The following is a 22,241-nucleotide window of genomic DNA, read 5'->3' on the forward strand; positions in this document are numbered from 1 at the left end:
GACAAGTTGCGCATTGACATCGACAAAGACAAGTACTATGATGACTGCTATATTCTGTGTGTGACATCCAAGCAGAGCTGGTGGGAAAAATGAATGAGTGGTCGATTGATGGAAGGATTGTTTTCACAAAATTGACACATAGACGTGTGGTGAGGAACTTTTAAAGTTGTATCCTTCTCATTTTCTATACCTGTGTCGAATTTATGTTTAAGACTAAAATACCATCTCCAGGGTTTAGCCTTATGTGAGGTGGCAACCCTACTCAGCCTCCTCTGCCTGTTTTACTGGGAAATACTTCTGCTGCAAGTGCCCTCCCTTCTGAAACTTTTTTAAATATAATATTGTGTAACATTGCTCACACTACCACAGTTTTGCACATGTGCCAGTGTCATACTGCAAGGCACTACCAGATAAATCCAGACAGCTAAAGTATGCCTTCAGCAGCCTGAACACTCACTCAATAATGTTCCTTGTTTGGGAATTGGTGTAATCCTGGCCTGTTTGATTTCATGGCTTACTTACATGTGTCATACATCAGGTTTTACAGGTACACCTGGCTTCACCAACAAAATGACCCTGTGTGAAATAATCCCTTGCAAAACATTGGTACAGATCATAGGTGTGCCATATGTGGGAGTAATGATATTTTCCTGGGTAGCATATACACAAATTCTTGGTGATAACCTGTGCATCACAGTTTTGCAGTTCAAATGCCTACTTCCCAGTTCACCAAGTGGGGCCTTTATTTCAATGTGGTACAGTCTATGGCCCCAGTACCTCAGGGAAATGGGCTATATCATAGAAATCCTGAATGGTGTTGGCTCTCTCCTCTGGGGGTTTGTGGGAACCACAGATGCTCCAACAACATGCTCAAGTATGGCATAGATAAACTGATGGAGTATTCACAAGGCCATTTCCTGATATAATTCCACTGTACCTGCAGTAGGTTAAAGATTGCTGTAGGTTGAAGAAATGTCCCTGTAGCTAATGCATGCAAGGACCCACATACTTTATTATCCACTGGGATAGGTACTCCAGAATTCTTAGTAGGCTGTAGATGAGGCTGACATATGTCTACAATTTCTTGAAAGGCGTCCCTATCAACACAGTACCTGTCACTGTCATGGAGTCCATGAAATGTTAAGCATAGTTGAATAGCCCAACATCCCCAGGGGTGGCAATGCACACTGTTGAGTGTGCCATCAGCAATAAAGACCTGCAGCTGATACACATTTACCAAAACAGTGGCAACCCCTAACATTATTTTAATGATTCAGTCAGTAGGAAGATGAACATTTGGCTGAGCTAAAATATAAGTATGAGTAGATCCCTTGTTTGGCATTTATACATTTCTGAGTCATTCAGCCATCTTGTTTTGCCTCTTTAGCATAAAAGGGAATGCTCATTTTAATAATGTTGTTTATCACCAATTCATTATACAGCCAGAATGACTACATCATGCACTTTGTTTTTCTGAATCACACACGTACCCTGCAAATGGCCACTCATGCAAATTTGCTTACCAAAATGTGGCAAACTTTTCTGAGTTCAATCATGTTACCATATTACTATTATATCTTTCGGTTATATTATAGGTTCTTGTGCGATATTAGGACGGGATAGTAACCATTTTGTAATTTTTTTTTTTCATTATAGCTTTAATTATTTCAATTATTTGATTGATTTCACACTGTTACTTAATTACCAGTAAATTGCATTTAAACTATGAAGCATTTTTTTCTTGAGCTTCCTCAGAAGTGAAATTGATGAGGCACCAGGAGAATGTTTACTTGAAAGAAATCTTGAGTTCATTTGAACATTCAGTGCATGATATTTGGATATTGTAATTTTGTGTTATTCTCATCTCCAGCTTTAATGACATCCCTCACTTCATATTGCAATTCCTATTTGTATTAGACTAATTTACCCTTAATTTCTCTAGAAACTGCCTAAAATGTCTCTAAATATTAAATAATTGTGATATACCCTGTATTGATTTTTAACCAATGTTTTTATATTTTGTCTAATTTGTTACAATTATTTTTGGTAATAATTTGGAGCTTTTCTCCCCGGGACTCCACTGAAGATGTGCTTCTACCTAGTCAGGCTTTCCTGGTAATCAAATGTCAATAAATATAAATGACTGGTACTAATTCTATGTTAAGCCAATGGCTCAGTTCTACACAAATGATTGCCACATTCGCTAAGCTTATTCTTACCATGAGACACTTTAGCTGCTAACTTTAGTTTATATGAATTGTCATATGCATTAATGTTGACAAGACTTCATTGTTTCACTATTCACAACTCCAAGATTTTGCTGACTTCTCACAGATTCATCTATTCATGGATTGTTCCTGAGAACGAACTGGGGAGGGGCACCTTTCTAAGCCTAGCCAAGTTTCCAAAAAGAATAATGATGTCCTGTATCCAACTATGACATTGAGGGCCAGGCATTTATAAGCTACTTTTGTCCTTAAGAGACATGGCTGCCAGGTCAGGTATACATTTCCTGTTCCCCATTCATTGGTCTAGGTTGAGCTTAAACTGGGTAATAGATGAACTTAGCTTCACATGAAAGGGGAGAAGCTTGTTCCATATGATGTGCAATCTGTGGGACACATAGCTGTCTCTCCAGTGTGTTCTGTTTAACTCACAGACAGCATTCATATCCCTAGACCTTGTATTTCTGGTACTCTTTGACTAACAAATATATGTGAGATTCATAAATATGGGGTTTGCAGATGCCTTGTAAGCCAGGCATAGATCACTACTCACCAATCTATAGGAGACTGAGTAGAGGAAAAGGGCTTTAAGGCACACTGCATAAGGCAGGTTTGTCACACCTTGTATTCTTTTTGTAAGAACCTCTGGGATTGTTTCAGTTGCTGCATATGCCTGGTCAGGTACATATCAAATGGAGCATTGTACTCTAGGTTTGGTCTGATAAGGGTAGAGTGCAGTGGGGTAATGACTGCTTTGGACCTAGATACCATGCCCTTACTTATAAGTTGTACAGCATAAAAGGATTTCGTCACCATTGTGGTTGGGTGGTGATCGAAGGTAAGGCTGCTGTCTACCTGCATACCCAGATCCCTGATCACTGGTCAACTTTTAAGGATGCATTATCAACATGATAATTAGCCTGCATAGTTGACTTTCCAAAGGGTCTTAGCAATGAGTTTAAGACCGTGGCACTGGCACAATTTGTTAGTCAGAGATAGACCTTCTTGAACAATAATAGTGTCTGCATCTGAGTCAATGATAACTACCTGCTTGCAATCATCTGCAAACATAGTTAGCCATAAACCTTCAGTATTTTCTTCCATTTTAGAGAAATATATGCAAAAAGGAGCAGGCCCAGTACCAAGCCCTGGGTGAGTCCACTAGTGACTGGCCTCTTGATGGAGATGGATGGCCTCACCTATTTTGACCTCCTGGGTCCTATCAGTTATCAGTGAGCCAGTTGGCAATACAGTGGGTGGTGAAAGGGTTATACCTAAATTAGTGAACTTGTCTATAATAGCTGATTAGGGTATTTTATCAAAAGCCTTGGCCAGGTCAAGGTAAGTTGTGTGCACAGTCTTACCTTTATCCAATGCTTTGGTGACCATCTCAAAAAATTCAACTAGATTTAATAGGCATGACCTTCCTTTAGCAAAGCCAAACTGTGATGGGTCCAACATTTTCAGGTTACCTATGTCCTTATTTATTATGTCCATGATGATTCTTTCCATGGCCTTACGTATGTGGCTGGTGAGACTTATGGGCCTGTAGTTACCCAGATCAGTGATTGGACCCCCTTTATGCAGGGGAATGACTGTAGCCATAGCCATTTTCCATCCATTGGGTGCAAAATCTGACTGAAGGCTCAAGTTGAAAGTGATTCAAGTGGATCAGAGAGGTCATGCTTCATGCTATTTATTAAACATCCCAGGATGTTATCGGCGTCCATCGATGCAGTGTCTTTGGCCTTGGAAAGTGCATTGATGACATGTTCCCTAGTAATTGTTAAGGGAATTGTGGTATGCAATATTTCCTTTGGACTATCGGGGGGAGTGGGGGGGGTAATTTGAGAGGAACCTGTCAGCCAAAAGGTTGGCAATGGCTTTCAGTTTATTGTGGGTGATACCATTTACAATAATTGCACATTGTTGTGTATTTCCCCTGAGGTTATGGACATAACTGTCGAAAGCTTTGTGGTTGACATTTGCCTGAAAAGATATTTTTTCTTCAAATTTAGCCTTTGAAGTATTAATTAACCATCTTAGCTGCCCGTTTAGCTTGGTCAGGGGGCTTTTAGTATATATGGCTTTGTTCCTCCTACTCTTGGCCAAGATTTTTTTTCTTTTGTTGTATAAACTATTGATATTGTGATTCCACCAGATTGGCTTGTCTTTTGAGTTTGTCTTATTTTTAATACAAGTGGGCACAGCTCGTTCTGTACAGATATCAATATGGCTTTACGGAGATTTTGTAAATAGTTCACCATATGTTATGCTGTTAACTAACCTTGGAGGTGCTTGGAATTTAGCCGAGGTGTGGCTTTGTAGAGACAGGTTAGCCTTGTAATAGTTCCTAAACGTTTTTGGTTTCACTGGATCCCCGGATTTAATTTTTATTTCAAGTAATATTGTCTTATGTTCAGATCTGATGATTGAAAACATTACATTGGGTGAGGCACATTGCCCCCCATGTTTATGAGTACAAAGTCATGGATGGTTCTACCTCTGGTAGAAGAATGAACCCACTCTTCCAGGATGTCAGCATTAACATTGTTTAGGAACCTCTGGGCTTGTGCATTTGAAGTGGTGTAGGATTCACAGTCTATAGAGGGGTAGTTGGGATCCCCGAGGAATATCATATTGGGTTTGAACAGTGAGAGGCTCTAATACATTGAGACAGGTAGCATGGCTTTTTTGATACATGTAGGGGGACCTATATGTTGAAAAATAGGGTATGAGACCTTGTTTATGGTGAGTTGCACATGTATGAGTTCCAGTGGGTCATATACTTTAGTTAATCTGAATATGAAGCTGGTTTTATTATAGACTGAGGCTTCTCCACCTTCAGTTCCCTCCTGTGTACTAGCTGGTCTAATGTTGTGTAAGGCATTATAACCTTACATTGATGGGGTACTTTCCATGATTTTAAACCATAAACCATGTCTCTGTTACTTCACAGATGTCTACACTTTCCAGGGAGAGGAAAGCTTGCATGGAGTAGAGTTTCTTGTTAAGACTTCTAGCATTGAGCAGTATCACAGTCAGATATTTCTTCATAAGTTCAGTTAAGTCTGTAGGTTTATCAGTTTAGCATTGCTTAACAAAAGGCACTATGGGGGTGGAAAAGGTCTTTGTCAATATTTAAAAGCATAAAGGGGATAAATGCAGACCATACCTGGTAAAGCAGTGTGGTCTGTCACCATGTCCTTCCAGGATGTTTAATATTGCAGCCCATTGGACTGAGACCAGAAGCTAAGCCATTTGTTAGAATACATTATTTTCTATTTGCAACATGGCATCTTCCTTAGAGAAGATAGCATGCTGCTCAGTGCTAGGCTCATACCTGCCTGAGACACATAATCAGTGAACAAAATCATGCCTCGCTTCATGTAGTCAAGGAAGGTACATCTCAGGTCATTAACAACCACAATGGACTATGACAGAGTCATACTGGTACCTGTAGTTCAATAATCTGAGTGTCTGTGACTTAATAGATCCTAGCCCCGGAATAGTAACTAACCATGACTCTCTCCTTACTTAGTCTGGTGAGGGGGCACTAGTGTGCCTTACTATAGAATCACCAATGAGCAGGAAATTTGGCTGTGCACTGGTTTGCCTTAATGGGTTAGCAGTGAAGGCACTGGATACAGTGCTACTGTGTGCAGTTGTGGGTGGTGTTTTACCAGAGTGTTTATGTAATGGCTCAGGATTCCATCTTTCATTGTACTGAGCCAGAGGTCTTAGTGTTTTAGGAAGGTTACCTATAAGTGCCTTGGTATAAGTAGTTTTATGTATGGGGGGTTTACAATGTGCAGTAGGCATGATACAAGTGTCAGTGACAACCTTTATAGCAATAGTTTTGGTTGTATGAGAGAGTTTTGCTTCCAGCATTAAAGTATATTTACACCTCTCACTTACTTTATCTGTCTTAGTAAGAATAAGTAAGTTGTCAGTCTACAAGAGGCAATTACTACAATGCCTCAGAATACACATCTCAACCAGATGGGTCACAGACAGTGAACTGGGAAGTGCATATCCATGTCTTTACTAAGGAGGAATGAGAGAAAGTTAAATACTGAATAGGTCAATAAGACAAAGAGATTGATGAGTAACACTCAGCTATGCACAAACTAGATGCTCCAGTAGTAAAAAAAATCTGTCTAGGCATTAATGTCACACGAGTGTAGAACACAAGCCTTCCTAATGTAAAATAACTGTTTTGGAGCCCAAATGCTTAAACCAGACCAACGACGCTTAGAATAACAGGCAGAGTAAGCCTTATCCAGCAAACCCCAGCTCTGAAGGGCATAAACCACTTTCTCATGCTGCAGGAGTGTAGACCACAAACCTTCTTAAAGTAAAGCAACTGATTTGGAGCCCAAATGTTTAATTTGGTAAAAAGACATTTAGGATAACAGGTACAATAAGCCTTCACCATCAATTCCCAGCTCAGAAGGGTGTAAGCTACCTCTCCTGCCGCAAGAGTGTAGACTACCAACCTTAAGATAGCTATTTTGCAGCCAAGTGCTTAAACCAAAACTAAGAGGCTTAGAATAACAGTTATAATGTATTCAGACTACTAACAAGCGGTAATAAATATAGCAGATTAATTGCAACTGAACGCTTTAAGAATGTGCAGCAAAACGCTAAATAAAGTAGGAAGAAACACAAATACAGTAAAAGCAGCTGAATAAAGTGCATTTTTTTAATAAATAGGATAGTAGAAAACAAAAGATAGTTCAAGTTTAAGAGACTTGGGAGGGCTTCCCAGTTGATCTTTCAGTACTCATTAGAATGAGCTGATGAGATGGAACTGGGAGGAGCGTCCAAAATCAGATTTATAGTAGAGGTGGGCAACTCAAAAGCCACCAGGTTTAAAAGTACAAGAACAGCAGGGTGGGTCAGTGGGAAAGTCAAATGCAGGCAGAGAGCAGCATTTGTCAAGCAGAGAACAGCAAGCAAACAACCACTGCAGCTAAATAAAGATGCCACTAAATATCTGCACTTAAATGAGGAATGCTACTTCTCTGCTCTTTCTTGTAATTAGATGGATGTCATTCACTGTCTGCCAAAGAATTCCTTTCTAACTGATCCTAGGCAAGACCTCTTAAAATCCCAAAAAGAACAAAAAAAAAAAAACAAAACAAAACAAAACAAAATGCAATATAAGAAAAAGATAAAAAAGTAGAAGTAACCAAACCTTAAATGAATATCTTCAATCCAAAATCAAATGCAACCAGGGATCAGCAATAGTCAGGCAGAGATCAAGTCAAACATCCACTACAGCTAAAAATCCATCCTCCTTTGGTATAGAGCTTTTTTATCTTTCAAATACTTTAGCTTCATTTTTGTGATATAAAGTTCATATTAATAAATTTTAGCAGCACATTTCTTTTTAGTAAAAGCAATCACGTGTTAATAAAGTGCACTTGTATTGTACTGCTGTAATGTGTATTTTATTCATTATATATCCATGCAAAATAGTTCTCTATGTCCTTGTGAAAAAACGACAAAAGTAAAACATTTTAAATATATATTTGACTATGCAATTTTGTTTTGAGTTTTGAAGTACTTTCCTGATACTGAAACACATTTTTGAAAAAAAAAAAACAGAAAGAATTTCTAGCAACGTTTGGGAATAATGCTTAACATTAGAGGCATTTAGTTAGAAATACATATGTATTGTTTTAGCTAGCTCTAGAAAGTGATCTATGTATTTATACATCCATCTCTATAGTTACACACACACACACACACACACACACACACACACACACACACACACACACACACACACACATTTTGAACATGTTTTAAACTTCTTAACTATTGTAAGCTCACAGCTTCAGTCTCCTAATCTTTAAAGTCTAAAACACAAGGAGACATAAGCCTCATTTGTTATTTCACATAAATGCAGAGCATTTCACTTTTATAAAGGTTGCATGTTAAAGATGAGCAACAACAGAACATGTTTTTTAGCAGTGCTTATCTTTAATTACTGCATTAGATCATTCAGAGCTGTTTTATGTTGCTTAAACGTGAGAGCCTGTGCTTATTCAGTTGTGCTAATGATTTATTTATTTGTCCAATTACTTTCGCTTGTACTTGGTTTATCTGCCAAAGTTTTGTATTTCAGGAGATTTTTCAAAGGATAACATTAAGCAATGCAGCACATGCATTATTCCATTTTACAGAGTAATGTATTAGACAAATAAGATGTTTAAGATGGTCAATGTGCAATATAATGTTATACAGTTTTGTTCTAGCTTTAATAGTGTTTCCATGATCAGTGCAATGCAGCTAAGGCTGTCCTTAATGAATCCAGTTCAGTGAAGTTCCACCCTTGCTTGATTGTGCTGTGATGTTATAAAACCATTGCAATATTCTATGTACAAATACTTTATTTTGTTAGATTATTTTTGCACAATAATAAAACTTTCAAGAATGACTCTAAAGCCATCCAGTATGTAAAGTATGCAGCCATTCAGATTACTAAATTAAACATCTGAATATTTCATAGTATGGCTTGACCGAAAATTCTCTTATCAGCTGTTGACACATCAAAACCTTATTTATTAATATCTTTTTATATGAAACAGAATGAACATAAAATGAAAATACACTTGTTTATCAGTGTCTTTGCATGGAAGAGAAATTTCCTTTTGTCTTTTGCTATCTGAGAATAAATTATATGATATACCCTAGGCAAGATAATACTTTGCCATGGCTTATTTATACGTGTAATATAGACTGCTATATGCTATTGCACTTATGTATGGTATATTAAACTGAGTAGCAAGGATATTGAAGAAACAAGGGTGAAAAGAACACTATATCTTGTGTCTTGATTTAACAAATAATATCCTGGAACCATGACCGGCATTATTACATGTCATCTTATTTTGGAACATTCAGCTTTGATGTACAAATATGCATAAAATAGAAATCAAGTATCATGATAAATATTTTACAGCTCTTACAGTCAGACAGCTGCAAGATAACACCAATGTTAATATTCTGAAATAATATATATTACCTGAAAATAGACAATTGAAATTCATGCTCATAAAAATATAATCAGAGTTTCCTAAAGTGTTAAAGTTAAAATGGTGTTCGCTGCAATGTTATTATTCTCTTTATTTCATAAGCCTTGTTTCACAGACAGTCAAATCACAGATGGAAATTTCTCTGAAAACATCTATTAGAACAAGTGAACTGTCTCATATTCCTTACAGCAATATCTCTTTGGCAACCTAAAGGTAATTTGGCCTCAATAAATTCTCTGAACCTCTCTGCTACACAAAGGTGTCACACTGCACATGAATGAGATATCTGATCTTTCCTCATTTAAAGAACACTGTTTGAAAACAAGAGGTGCAGGTTAAAGATAGCAGCAAACTAGATGCATAGAAAATCCCAAATCAAGCATCAATATGTAAAGATAACATTGAAATTCTAAAATATTAGATACTATTTGATCAACAAGCAGCATGTATTCAACAGACAAAATTCAGAAGTACCTGATAAAATAAAAAGTTGAAATAAATGGTCAGTGGTCGAATATAAGTTGGTCAGCTTACATGTTTTTCACTTCAAAAAGACTAATAATTTTGAAATGTGATGTTTAATGTTGAACCAATTTTAAACTAAAACTTCATAAACAGGAAAAGGAATAAAACGGCTACATAACACGTGAAAATAAAAATAATGATCCAAAATGTAGATAAAACAAACGTCCTTTATTCAACACAGTTAGCGCTTTCACCATTGCATTGCATTATGTTCTTGCATTAGCTAGGCATTGTAAAATGACAGGGCCTTCACATATGTTTACGTTCCTTGTGATACAGAAAATTAATACTAGTACAAGGGGTGGGGACCTAGAGAATTATACTTTAGAAGTTGAACTGAGGTGGATAATACGATTTAGAGCGGATCATCCACCCGGTTTGAATGATAAGGTTAGTTTACAAACTATTTTGAAGAAGAGAAGGCTTAAAAAAGGGAGAGGATGTAAAAGATTTTAATTACATAGAGTTTGTGTAGACCGATTATACTGGATTAGTTTGGGAACATGTTTTAAACCTGTTTTAAATTTGTAATGTCTTTTTAGGACTTTAAGTATTTTAATTGACACTCATTGACATGCTTAATTGTTTGCAGTTGGTTGATTGATTGTGTTATTTAAAGACTGCAATATACCATCTAGATACAGTCTGATGAAGCCGAATTGGTGAAAGCGCTAACTGTGTTGAATAAAGGACGTTCGTTTTATCTACATTTTGGATCATTATTTTTATTTTCACGTGTTATCGCCTTCAAGTGTAGCCGTTTTATTCCTGTTCCTGTTTATGAAGTTTTGGGCATTTTTATTTGATTTGGTTACAGGAACGCTGCTCTCCTGGGGTTACTTTATTGTGTGCTCAATTTTAAACTAAAGTAATTAAATAAGTAATGTCATAGAAGAGGTTCTATTGCAGAAGGGACTGCGCTATTGTGTGCGTGCGGTGGGTATATTAGGATGAAATTAAATTGTATATATATTCTGTTTTCAGTGTTCTAAGACTGTCAGGAACAATTACACATTTATTTATTTTACATTTGTTTGCCAGGAAAGTCTGACTGGGCGTGGATCCCATTTTCAGCAGAGGCCCGGTGAGAAAACCTCCACAAAGATTAGAGCAATAAATACAGTAAATTCAATACACATGTTAATAAAGTACAGTACAGAGTCAAAAAGTTAATAAGGTACAGTTTCAAGGCCAAGAAGGAAGCAAAATGTAAATATGAGATAAGGAGCGCAGTGTGTTACAATAACAATACAGTTGAAAGGAAATTGTGTTCAGTCATTTGGTTACACTCATCAGTGGCTAGTACAGTAAACACACATTGATTGAGTAAGAATATAGAAATGAGTTGTTGCAAGCTTTCATAGAAGGTTAAAGTATAACATGATCTAATTTCTTTATATAATCTGATGTCTTCAGGCTTGACTTTCTTTCTAGGTATGTTTTATTTTCAGGTGGAGGAATTTTGTTATACCTGAATTCTGGTCATTGACTCTTTTTCAATGTGAATCTAGTATATATGATTTTGTTTAGTTAAAGAAAGTCTAAATCTGTTTAATTGTACAATACAAATCTTTCCTACTTCAGACTGACTCATAGTATTGGCAAGTTTTGTATAACCGTTGTAAGAATGAAGAAAATTTTGTATAATTCTTTGTATAACTGGTTTTATTTAAGAGGCATGCTGCCTATGAAGAGTTCAGCTTCGTGAAATTTGAATGTTATATTTCGGTTAACCCCTAGTTACCATCTACTCATGTATTCATCTTTATGATCATGGACACTTGGGACAATGATTTATGTTCATTCCTTTTATAACCCACATTTTCTGAAATTCTACATCAATTAAATTTATTTTGCCTCACCCTAGTGGAAATGATGACAGCTCATTTACTTTTTTATGCAGATTCAAATTGAATATTTGTGGGAGGTTTTCTACTGGGTATTACTTTCTTTTGGAACATAAATAGGGATTCCTTTCACGTGTCTCCTGTTATGACGCTTTACCAGTTTTTCACATCCAAGGTACTGGAAGAAAGACTGAATCAGACAAAAAAGAGTGACAGGCAGACAGACAGACAGAGAGAGGTGCCTGGCTGCATTCTAAAATCTAATGTTTATGCATAAAAGATTGGTGAGTTCCATATGTGTACCTTCTCCTCTCTACTTGAATTGATAAGGAATTGATGATCTTAGTATCAAATATGCTGTGAGGAAGAATAAACTTCTGAGTGTAACTAAAATGACCAAGAATGACTCAACACAGAAGAAGCTGGACAGTGAGGTTGGGAGTGAACAGCCGCCAACACCTGAGTCCTACCCTTGTGGAAGACAGGATGCCTACCCCACTGTGTTGGTGGCTGCATGTAGATGATAGGAAGAAGACACCAGAAACTGTGTCTTGCCTCTTGCACAGGAGTGCCAACCATCATGTTTTATTATAGCTAGGGCATTGCATATGAGGAGGCACTCTTTAGTTAAACAGGCATTGTACAATATACCTAGCTTTAGCAATGAGAGTGGCAGGCAGCCATGGGATAATGGAGCAAAAAGAAATCAAATAGATTTATGGATGTTGAGTCCATAGCAAGAGGGGATGTAATGGATGGCTCACAGCGGGAAGAAAAAACAAGCAAATACTGATGAGTTTCTCCCCAGGTCTCTCAGTAATGACATATTGACTAGCAGAGCTTCAGACATTCCTTTTGTGACATAGGTAATTTGCAAACCTGTCAGCAGCAATTAGAACGCTATCTGATCATCTACTGGATCATGAATGTATCGATGGTATATAAACACATATATATTATAACTGGAATGCAAAATAAATAAATATAATGCTTTACTCTTATGAATTTTCCATTTCATAGAATTAATAGAATACAGAAGAGAGTCATTTAATTTTTGATAGTTGAATGTGCAAAATTGGAAAAAGCGGTTGAGGATGGATGAATGGATGTAATGCCATGATATAAAATCTAATATATATATATATATATATATATATATATATATATATATATATATATATATATATATATATGCATATACAGGTGGCATACTATAATTTGTAATTCACCAGTCATTCATATTTTTATTGCTCAACAACCTATACTTCTATATTTACCAAGGAACTCACTGAAGACTCTAATGCCTATTTGGACCTTTTAGGGTTTAGAGACAACAGATAAATGGCTCTAGAAAATCTATGTGCCTTTAAGGACATATCCATACTTGAGAATATGACTTTGACTATATCATGTACAAAGTCAGAATCATTACACAATATCACACAAACATGCACATTTCTACAGCAAAAAGCAAAAAGTTCCAGTTCAGGTTGATGTTAAAACCCCACAGGACTTGTTAGAGGAAAAATAGCAAAATGTCTGCAGAATCTCATTGTTAATAAACACACAGCATTAGGTCAACACTAAAATATATCATATGCCATATGGGCTCTAGCAAGTTAGCCAAGATAAAGGTAAATACATAAAACACGCATACAAGATTGCCATCTTTTATGCATTGCTACATTTTTTTTCATAGCAATTTTCAAGGCTGTAACAAGGCATAGTCATTATACTCAAATGAGGTTTTTTTATTGTTTCTGAGTATTTCTCATAAACATTTTATGTCAGAGAGCCCAGAACATCTAGAAGGTTTAAAGCACAATCTAGAACATGCTTTAACATAGGCAGACTCCTCTAAAAACTGCATGATTTAATTGCTTAGGCAGCAACAAAAACAATGTGCATATTTGTTTAGGACGTGGAGGCAACATTTGGAGTGATATGAATACTGGTAGGCTGAGTGAAGAACAATATTAGGCTTAATTAAGAAAAGATAAAACATTCTGGCTATAGTACTTATCCTATTTCTATAACAAAAGTGTATAAATCATGGAAATTTGATTGCACTGTTTTGAAAATCTGACCGTCTTGTTCAGGTATAGCTATAGTAAGAGCAAAGACAAATAATGTTTACTATTAGTGTTGTTCTTGAGGAAAAAATAACAAATGTTCACTTTTTTCTGAGTAATGATAACCTCTGAGTTGACTACAGTTGTTATGCAATGAGGATGAAACAACTATGTTTTTAAGAATACTAGTAAGCCTGTTATGTAAGTCATGATGATGAGTCTCTATCTGGTGTCCTGATTACTTAATCTTTAAAGGAAAACTGCACCCACCGTGTGAAAAATCATGTTTATTTCATCATGTCTTGATATTTTCTAAATTTTAACACCACATTTGGGCTCTATATACTTTTTTATATTTTTAAATGTAGTTCCAGTGTCTGCCCACATAGGGTCTGGCATCTTGATTTTTTAGTCTACCTGTAGGTATCCCACAATGCAGTGTTTGGCTTTAGAATATTACATCATAGCTCATATGTTCCTGTCAATGCAATGACTTTATATGTGTTTTCACATATACCCTGCTTTCTTTTAGTCCATCAGGTTTAATTATAGGTTCATAGGTTCATAGGTAGGTACTAGGCTATCTGCTTGAAGGCATTTATAAGCCTAGTCAGAATGTGTTGGCTTTCGCCGCCTCCTTAGATTATTTCCCTGTGCCTCTGTCCAGCAGAGCCACTGAAGTAATCCCCGGGGTAAACTTTCGGTTTCCCATCCACTCATCAAGGTTTCTCTTGAAGAGTGTAAGTGAGAAGCTCTGCTAATGTAGATTGGAATCTTGTTACAAAGCATGGGAAGTCTCTTTGACAGGAATTTGTCCCTCCAGCACATCCTATTTATTGTTGTGGTGAGGTTTAGATCCCTAGAGCATGTGGCTGGAGGGGATAAGCTTTTCTTTAGGTGGAGCATGTCCATCAGTTCTGGGTTGGACATGGCCTTGTATGTCAGGCAGAGATCAGCTCTGAGTAGGTGGTATTCAACAGAGTACAGTTGGAGTTTCTTCAGTGTAGCTGCATAGGGCATCTGTTTTAGGTCAGTGATCCTCTTGGTGAGGTACTTCTGAAGTCTTTCCAGCTGTTGCAGGTGTCTTGTAAGATACATCCCAAATGGGGCGTTGTACTCTATGATGGGTCTGATGAGCAAAGAGTAGAGGGGCACAATGACCTCTTTTGATCTGGATGTGAACCCTTTTGCAATAAGGTGTGCCATGTAGAAGGATTTTCTAACCACTTTGGCAATGTGATTATCAAAGGAGAGTTTACTATCTACTTGGGTCCCCAGATCCCTTATTAGGTCTTCTGTATTTAGGGGACTACCACCTATGTGGTAGTTTGTGGGTACTTTGTTTTTTCCAAAGGGGATGACTATGCGCTTTTTGGCATTTAGCTTGAGGCCATGATTTTGACACCAGGTATCCGTCTCAGTGAGACTCTTTTGGAGGATGTCTGTGTCAGCTGCAGAGTCATTTATAGCCCCTAGTTTGCAGTCGTCTGTGAACTTGGTCAGCCATAGTCCTCCTGTGCTTGCCTGTACCTCTGAGAAGTATATGCTGAACAGGAGGGGTCCTAGGACTGAGCCCTGGGGAATGCCACTTGTAACTGGTTTAGAGTCAGACCTAACTGCCGCAACTCTTACCATGTGGGTTCTGTCAGTGAGCCAGTTGGCAACCCATCTTGTGACGTAGGGGTTTATGTTCAGGCTGGTGAGCTTGTCTATAACACCAGAATGGGGAATGGTGTCAAAGGCCTTTGCAAGGTCTAGGTAGATTGTGTGTACCACCTTTCCCTCATCTATAGCCTTAGTAACTGTCTCAAAGAAGTCCACCAGGTTTAGGAGGCATGATCTGCCCTTAACAAAGCCGAACTGGGTAGGGTCCAGTGTTTGGAGGTTCCCAATGTCTCTGTTAATGCATTCCATGATGATGCGCTCCATAGCCTTGCAGACCAAGCTAGTCAGGCTTATAGGGTGATAGTTCCTGGGGTCTGTTGTGGCCCCACCTTTGTGTAGCAGAATAAACATTGCTGTGCGCCACTCTATGGGTACGTAATCTGTGGTCCCATTGATGCTGTGTTTTTGGCTTTGGAGAGGGCTGTTTTAACCTGAGTGTCTGTGATTTCAGGAGCTCTACATTCTTTTGGTATGGTTATGGGCCCTTTTGAGGGCGAGAGGGGGCTGAAGTTTGTGCTGAACCTGTCTGCCAGGATGTTGGCAATATCGGTTGGTTCAGTGTATTTTGTACCATTCTGCACTAACTCTGAGCAGATCTGAGCATTGCCACTTAGATTCTTGACATAGCTATAGAATGCCTTGTGGTTATCTTTGGAGTCCTTGGCAATTTTTCTTTTGAAACTCACCTTGGATGATTTTATGAGGGATTGTAGTTTCTTGCTGATACTTTCCTTTCTTCTTAGGATTTTACTCTTTTCTGTACTACTTTCCTCCTTCTATTGTATAGCTTGTTTATGGCAGGAGTCCACCAGACTTTTCTTAGAGGAGTGAGTCTTGGTTTTGCTTGGGATAGCACTATCCATACATTCTTGTAGGTGCCCGTAGAATGCATTAGTAACGGATTTTTCAGCTTGGACAATGTTATCCTTTAGCATGGGGACTTTGAAACTTTTCATCTCGGTCTTAAGTAATGTGAAGTTTGCTTTTGAAAAGTTTTTCACAGTGGTTTCCTTGTCTGGGGGTGGGCATGGAATGTGGATATCCAAAGTGATTTGTTTATGGTCAGATCTAACCAGTGAGGGATTGACCTCCGGTGTGGAGCACCGGTCAGCCATGTTGGTGATGACCAGGTCCAATATATTGTCACCTCTGGTGGGAGTGTTGACCAGTTGATCCAGGGCATTTGAGTTTATAAATTCTAGGAAATGTTGGACAAGGGAGTTAGTACTTGAGCAGTTCTCCCAATTAATGATTAGGTAATTGAAATCACCCAATATTAGGGTGTTTGAAGCACAGAGGAAAAAACACCTCCCCAAACAGTTCCTTCCACACAGCAACTGATGTCAATACAAAAAACAGCTGTCAGCAAAATAAATCCACCGGATAGTAAAAAGAGCAAATTTAATGTTGTGCAATAATCCTGGTTTAGCGCTTTCACGCTAACCACAGCGAAGCTTCCTCAGAACAAATAAAATTAGTCATTTACAAACATATATAGTTGGAATTGGCAAAGCTATTTAAAATTTCAAATTAAAGTGATATGAACATCTTAAAAGTATATTAAAAACAAACCCAAATGTTCTAATCCATTTGCCTTAATACTTATTGTTAGACTAGTTTTTGTCTAAACATATTCCAATATTGTTTAAGGCACTGTACAAACTTCATTTAAATATATTTAAGTATAATAGTATGAAACTGTCAAGACAGTTTAAACAATAAACCTCAAAAAATATGTATTGTGTTTCACTTATATACCATAGATATAAAAAATGGGCTGCTTACTATATTCATCAGATACCTAGTGTATAAATCAGTTTCTTTCATTTAACATCAATAGGGCTTTTATAGACATATAATCATTTAAAGCTGGTGGGAAAGTGGCATCTGTGTACACCTGCCAATACAGTTCCCTATAGGCAAGGTAGTTCCTGATGTTACCCCCTCTTGGGTTGTTCTTTATAGTCTCTATAATGGAAAACTTAAAGGTGTGCTCAGTCCCTTTGTCAATAATATGTCTGGCTAAAGCATTTTTGTTGTCTCCCCTTCTAATGCAATAAGTATGGGATATTTACATCTAAAGGGAACTGCCAAACTAAGATGCTGGTATATATTGCTATTTGTACGGCCTGTCCTGCATATTACATCGGGAAGACCGAGAGGCATTTTAAACAAAGAATTTATTCCCATACTTATTGCATTAGAAGGGGAGACAACAAAAATGCTTTAGCCAGACATATTATTGACAAAGGGACTGAGCACACCTTTAAGTTTTCCATTATAGAGACTATAAAGAACAACCCAAGAGGGGGTAACATCAGGAACTACCTTGCCTATAGGGAACTGTATTGGCAGGTGTACACAGATGCCACTTTCCCACCAGCTTTAAATGATTATATGTCTATAAAAGCCCTATTGATGTTAAATGAAAGAAACTGATTTATACACTAGGTATCTGATGAATATAGTAAGCAGCCCATTTTTTATATCTATGGTATATAAGTGAAACACAATACATATTTTTTGAGGTTTATTGTTTAAACTGTCTTGACAGTTTCATACTATTATACTTAAATATATTTAAATGAAGTTTGTACAGTGCCTTAAACAATATTGGAATATGTTTAGACAAAAACTAGTCTAACAATAAGTATTAAGGCAAATGGATTAGAACATTTGGGTTTGTTTTTTAATATACTTTTAAGATGTTCATATCACTTTAATTTGAAATTTTTAAATAGCGCTTTTTGGCGCCAATTCCAACTATATATGTTTGTAAATGACTAATTTTATTTGTTCTGAGGAAGCTCGCTGTGGTTGCGAGTGAAAGCGCTAAACCAGGATTATTGCACAACATTAAATTTGCTCTTTTTACTATCCGGTGGATTTATTTTGCTGACAGCTGTTTTTTGTATTGACATCAGTTGCTGTGTGGAAGGAACTGTTTGGGGAGGTGTTTTTTCCTCTGTGCTTCAAGTTTGACCCAGACAGCTCAATATTAGGGTGTTTGGTAGGACCTTTATATTTCCCAGTGTTTCTAAAAATGTGGAATGGGGGTCCTGGGACATGGTGGGTGATCTGTAGCAAGCTACAATTTGAATTGCAGTTTTGCCCATTGTTAGTTGCACGTGGATGATCTCTGAAGCATCATGCTGTGCCACTAACCTGGAGGTGTGGGTATCCTTGATGAATATGGATACGCCCTTGCCTTTTGTATTTTGATCCGGGTTCTGTGGCCGAAATGTATGGTATAAGTTGTAGCCTGGTAGTGCTGGGGTGCTCTCTGGAGTCTTAAATCAGGTTTCTGTTACTGCACATATATCGATTTTCTCCATACTGAGGAGTGCCTCAAGTGCGTGCATTTTGAGGTTTAGACTTCTGGCATTGAGTAGCATTACCCTCAGTTTTTTGTTACTTGTGCTATTTATGGCAGTGGGTTTGTCTTTTGAGCCTTGCTTATAAAAGGCACTATGGGGTGGCAAGAGCCTTGGTCAGTAATCAAAAGCCTAAGGGTGACAGGTGCAAGTCATCTCTAGCGAAGCAGAGTGGCTTGTCGAGCATGTCATCCCAGGTGGACAGACACTGGATCCCCTTTGAATGATACCAGAAACTTAGCCAATTGTTGAAATTGATCATTTTTTCTTTATACTGTGGTATCAGGTGAAGGCAGGGTGCTACTCAGGGTCAGGGTCATACCGGCTTGGGCTACAAGGTCAGAGAGCTCTTCCATGTCTCTTTTCATGTAGTCCAGGGAGGTATGGCTCAGGTCATTCACACCACCATGGACAATGACAGAGTCATATTTGTACTTGTTCTGGAGTGACCTGAGTGCTTGCGTTATGTGGCGGATCCTGGCACCTGACAGGCAGCTAACAGTAACCTTCTCCTTATTCAGCCTAGTGAGTGGGACGTCAGTGTGCCTGACTATAGAGTCACCTATTAATAGTATGTTGGGTATGTTATTTTGCCTTAAGGGCTGTGATTGCATGACACACTGGTTTTGTGAAGTATGTGTTTCATGATTTGTGTTGGGGGGGGTGGAGGTTGCTTGGATGTCTGCTTCGGAGGTCTCTGTTGCTTTTGCAGATTTTTATTTAGAGCCTCCGAGTATGTTTTCATGTATTTATGTCTGTTTTTTGCTGGTGCTGGTTTAATGGGTCTATGTGAGACTGGTGGTGTGATGCAAGTATTTCCCTTCTCCTCTTGACTGTCTGATCCAGCCTTGGTTTGAGAGAGCTTATCCTCCAGTTTGGCTGTATAATTGCATCTCTCGCATGTATTAGTGTTTGATGGTAAGAGGAAAGGGTTGTCTGTGTACATGAGGCAGTTGTAACATTGCCTCAAAATGCCCAGATTTACCAGCTGGACTGGAGAGTACCCCTGAAACTGCCCTTTGGACATGCCTGGATAGGTACAGTGAACTGTTTTACTGAATGGCTGGTAAGGTTGAATAGAGAGCCTTGTCCTTGAATAGAGAGTCTTGTCCTTCTGTACAGTATAGGAGGGTCTAGTGCTAGGGTTTATAAGTGCTTGCTATGAGTTTTGAGCAAGTGCTGGGATGAGAAATGAATGGCTTGAGTGCTTAAGTTGAAAGTTTGTCTAGTTCCAAGGGAAAACTTGAAGAGAAGACTTTGTGGAGCTGGGAATAGTTATACCCTAGTTAGCCGGTGTTGCCTGGTGTGCAAAACCAGGCAAATGCGGTATTTATAGCAGGGAAATGAAAGAGATAGAAGTTAGCCCAAAATGGCCAATAAACTTCTAATTTATGGGCTGAAACCACTCCTCCAGGGACAGATAGGCTGCTCAAAGCTCCCCTCTCTCACAGGTGAACAGAGAAACTTCCTTCTATCCAAGTAAGGTATGGGCAAACACAGAGATTTGTAACACAACCCTGAATTCAGCACTTAACCTGAAAACTGGACTATACTAGCTTAGAAAGTTGGGAAACAAGTATTTTTTTTTTCAGAAAATAAAGCAGATACAATCAAAAAAACTATTTAAATGCACTGAAAAGGATACGTATTGTTATATATCTCACATCAGAGTTGTAGTCAATGCCACTAGTAATAAAGTAGGAAGAAATACAAATACAGTAAAAGCAGATGAACAGAATGCAATTATATATATATATATATATATATATATATATATATATATATATATATAACAATAGAAAATGAACAACTGATTTAAACAAGTTACCCAATTAACCAGAAAAAAGCTCAAAACTGAGCCCTGCTCCAGCAGTCTTCAATCAGACACGTTTTAACTGCACACTCCTGCTGCTAGGGTGCAGGGGGACCTTCTCCAAAAAAAGATGGCCTGGGTCAGTGCTCAAGTTATACAAACAAAGCTAGATTCAGCAGGCCTGAATCTGGTCTATGCTGCAGCAACAATGCGCACCAATTTCAGAAAGAAACAGTTCAAATAAGCAGGCACAATAAGCCTGTGACCAGAAATTCCCAGCTCAGAAGGGCAGAATCCAGCCTCCCACAACAGTGCAGACCACACCTTTTTAATGTAAAAAAAAACTGGCCCAAAGCCCAAGTGCTTAAACCAGAACGAATACACTTTAGAACAGACACTAAGCCTTCAATCAGCAACTCCCAACTCAGAAGGATGTAAGCTTCCTTTGCTTTGCTTTTGAATGATTACATAAAAGACAAACCAGGATAATCACACAGAGCAGTATTCTCAGTGCCTGTTATTCCTTTTTCTTTCTAAAGTGGCAAATTTTCATTCTTTTGTTATACCTGACTTGTACTCCTTAAGCTCATCTCCCTTTCCTCTAAACACCTTTCCTTCATATCTGTCAAAGGGGAAAGCTAACTTGAGCTGTTTGTAGCTGTATTTGATAGCTCAAAGCAGGAAACAAAGCTCATGTGCGGTTAGCTTATACTATCCACCTACTTACAGTAGGGTACTTATTTTTGCTGCACCATAGTCACTTTTTGTCATCGCATTTTAATCTTTGCTACCTACTAATTGCTAGCGCATTGTTTGGCATATCTTCCAACTTCATTTTTCAGGAATTCCTGAGACAGCAATGTTCTTAAATAATTGTGCCACAAAGGCTGCAAAAAATAAAGCATTTTGTTATATATAGCACTGTGATGCACATAAAATAAGAGTTTTTGCAATAGAGTGCATTTTCTAAACAATAGTAATGCATGTGCAATCTATTGCATTATTGACTTAACAATAATCACCACTGATTACTGAGAAGTTATGAGGGACAGGTCAAAAGTAAGATTAAAAAAATCTTGAGCATTCTACAAAATCAGGTACATTTGAGATTATGGTCTTGGGCTATTTTACTCTTATTGTACTGTTGTCTGTACTTGCTCCCTGTAATTTGTCTCTTATAATTGGAGGATTTATCCCAGTTGTCTGCAGTAATTTTCTTAAACCAGTAAATTGTTAATGCATCTTCTCAGATTTATTTTTCACACATTGTAACTCAGTATGCAACCCCCCCATTCACTGTTTTGTTGCTGATTCCAGTCACTTCAGCTTTTCATTCCTTTTTAAAAATCCATCCCACATATTACTATTTATTGTGTTTATGCAAATATGGTTATTCCCTTCTGTGACAAAGGGAAATGCTGCCAGCCCAGCTATCTGTAATTTTATAAATAATTATATGTCATTTGAGAATATTAATGATTTATATAGAAGTGTGACAGAAGGAGATACTGCCAGCCCATCTATCTGGAATTTTGTAAGTTATGTGTCATTTGTAAATGCCAGCCTGCTTCATGTAAGATGCTTGTGCTACAACTGTGTTAGAACTGTATGTTATGTACTAAGGTAAAATGTAATGACAGCATGCCCCGCTGGCTTAGAACAGAAATGTATATA

Source organism: Protopterus annectens, chromosome 2.part1, assembly GCF_019279795.1.
Source record: "Protopterus annectens isolate FY-2018-M chromosome 2.part1, PAN1.0, whole genome shotgun sequence".
Taxonomy (NCBI): Eukaryota; Metazoa; Chordata; order Ceratodontiformes; family Protopteridae; genus Protopterus; species Protopterus annectens.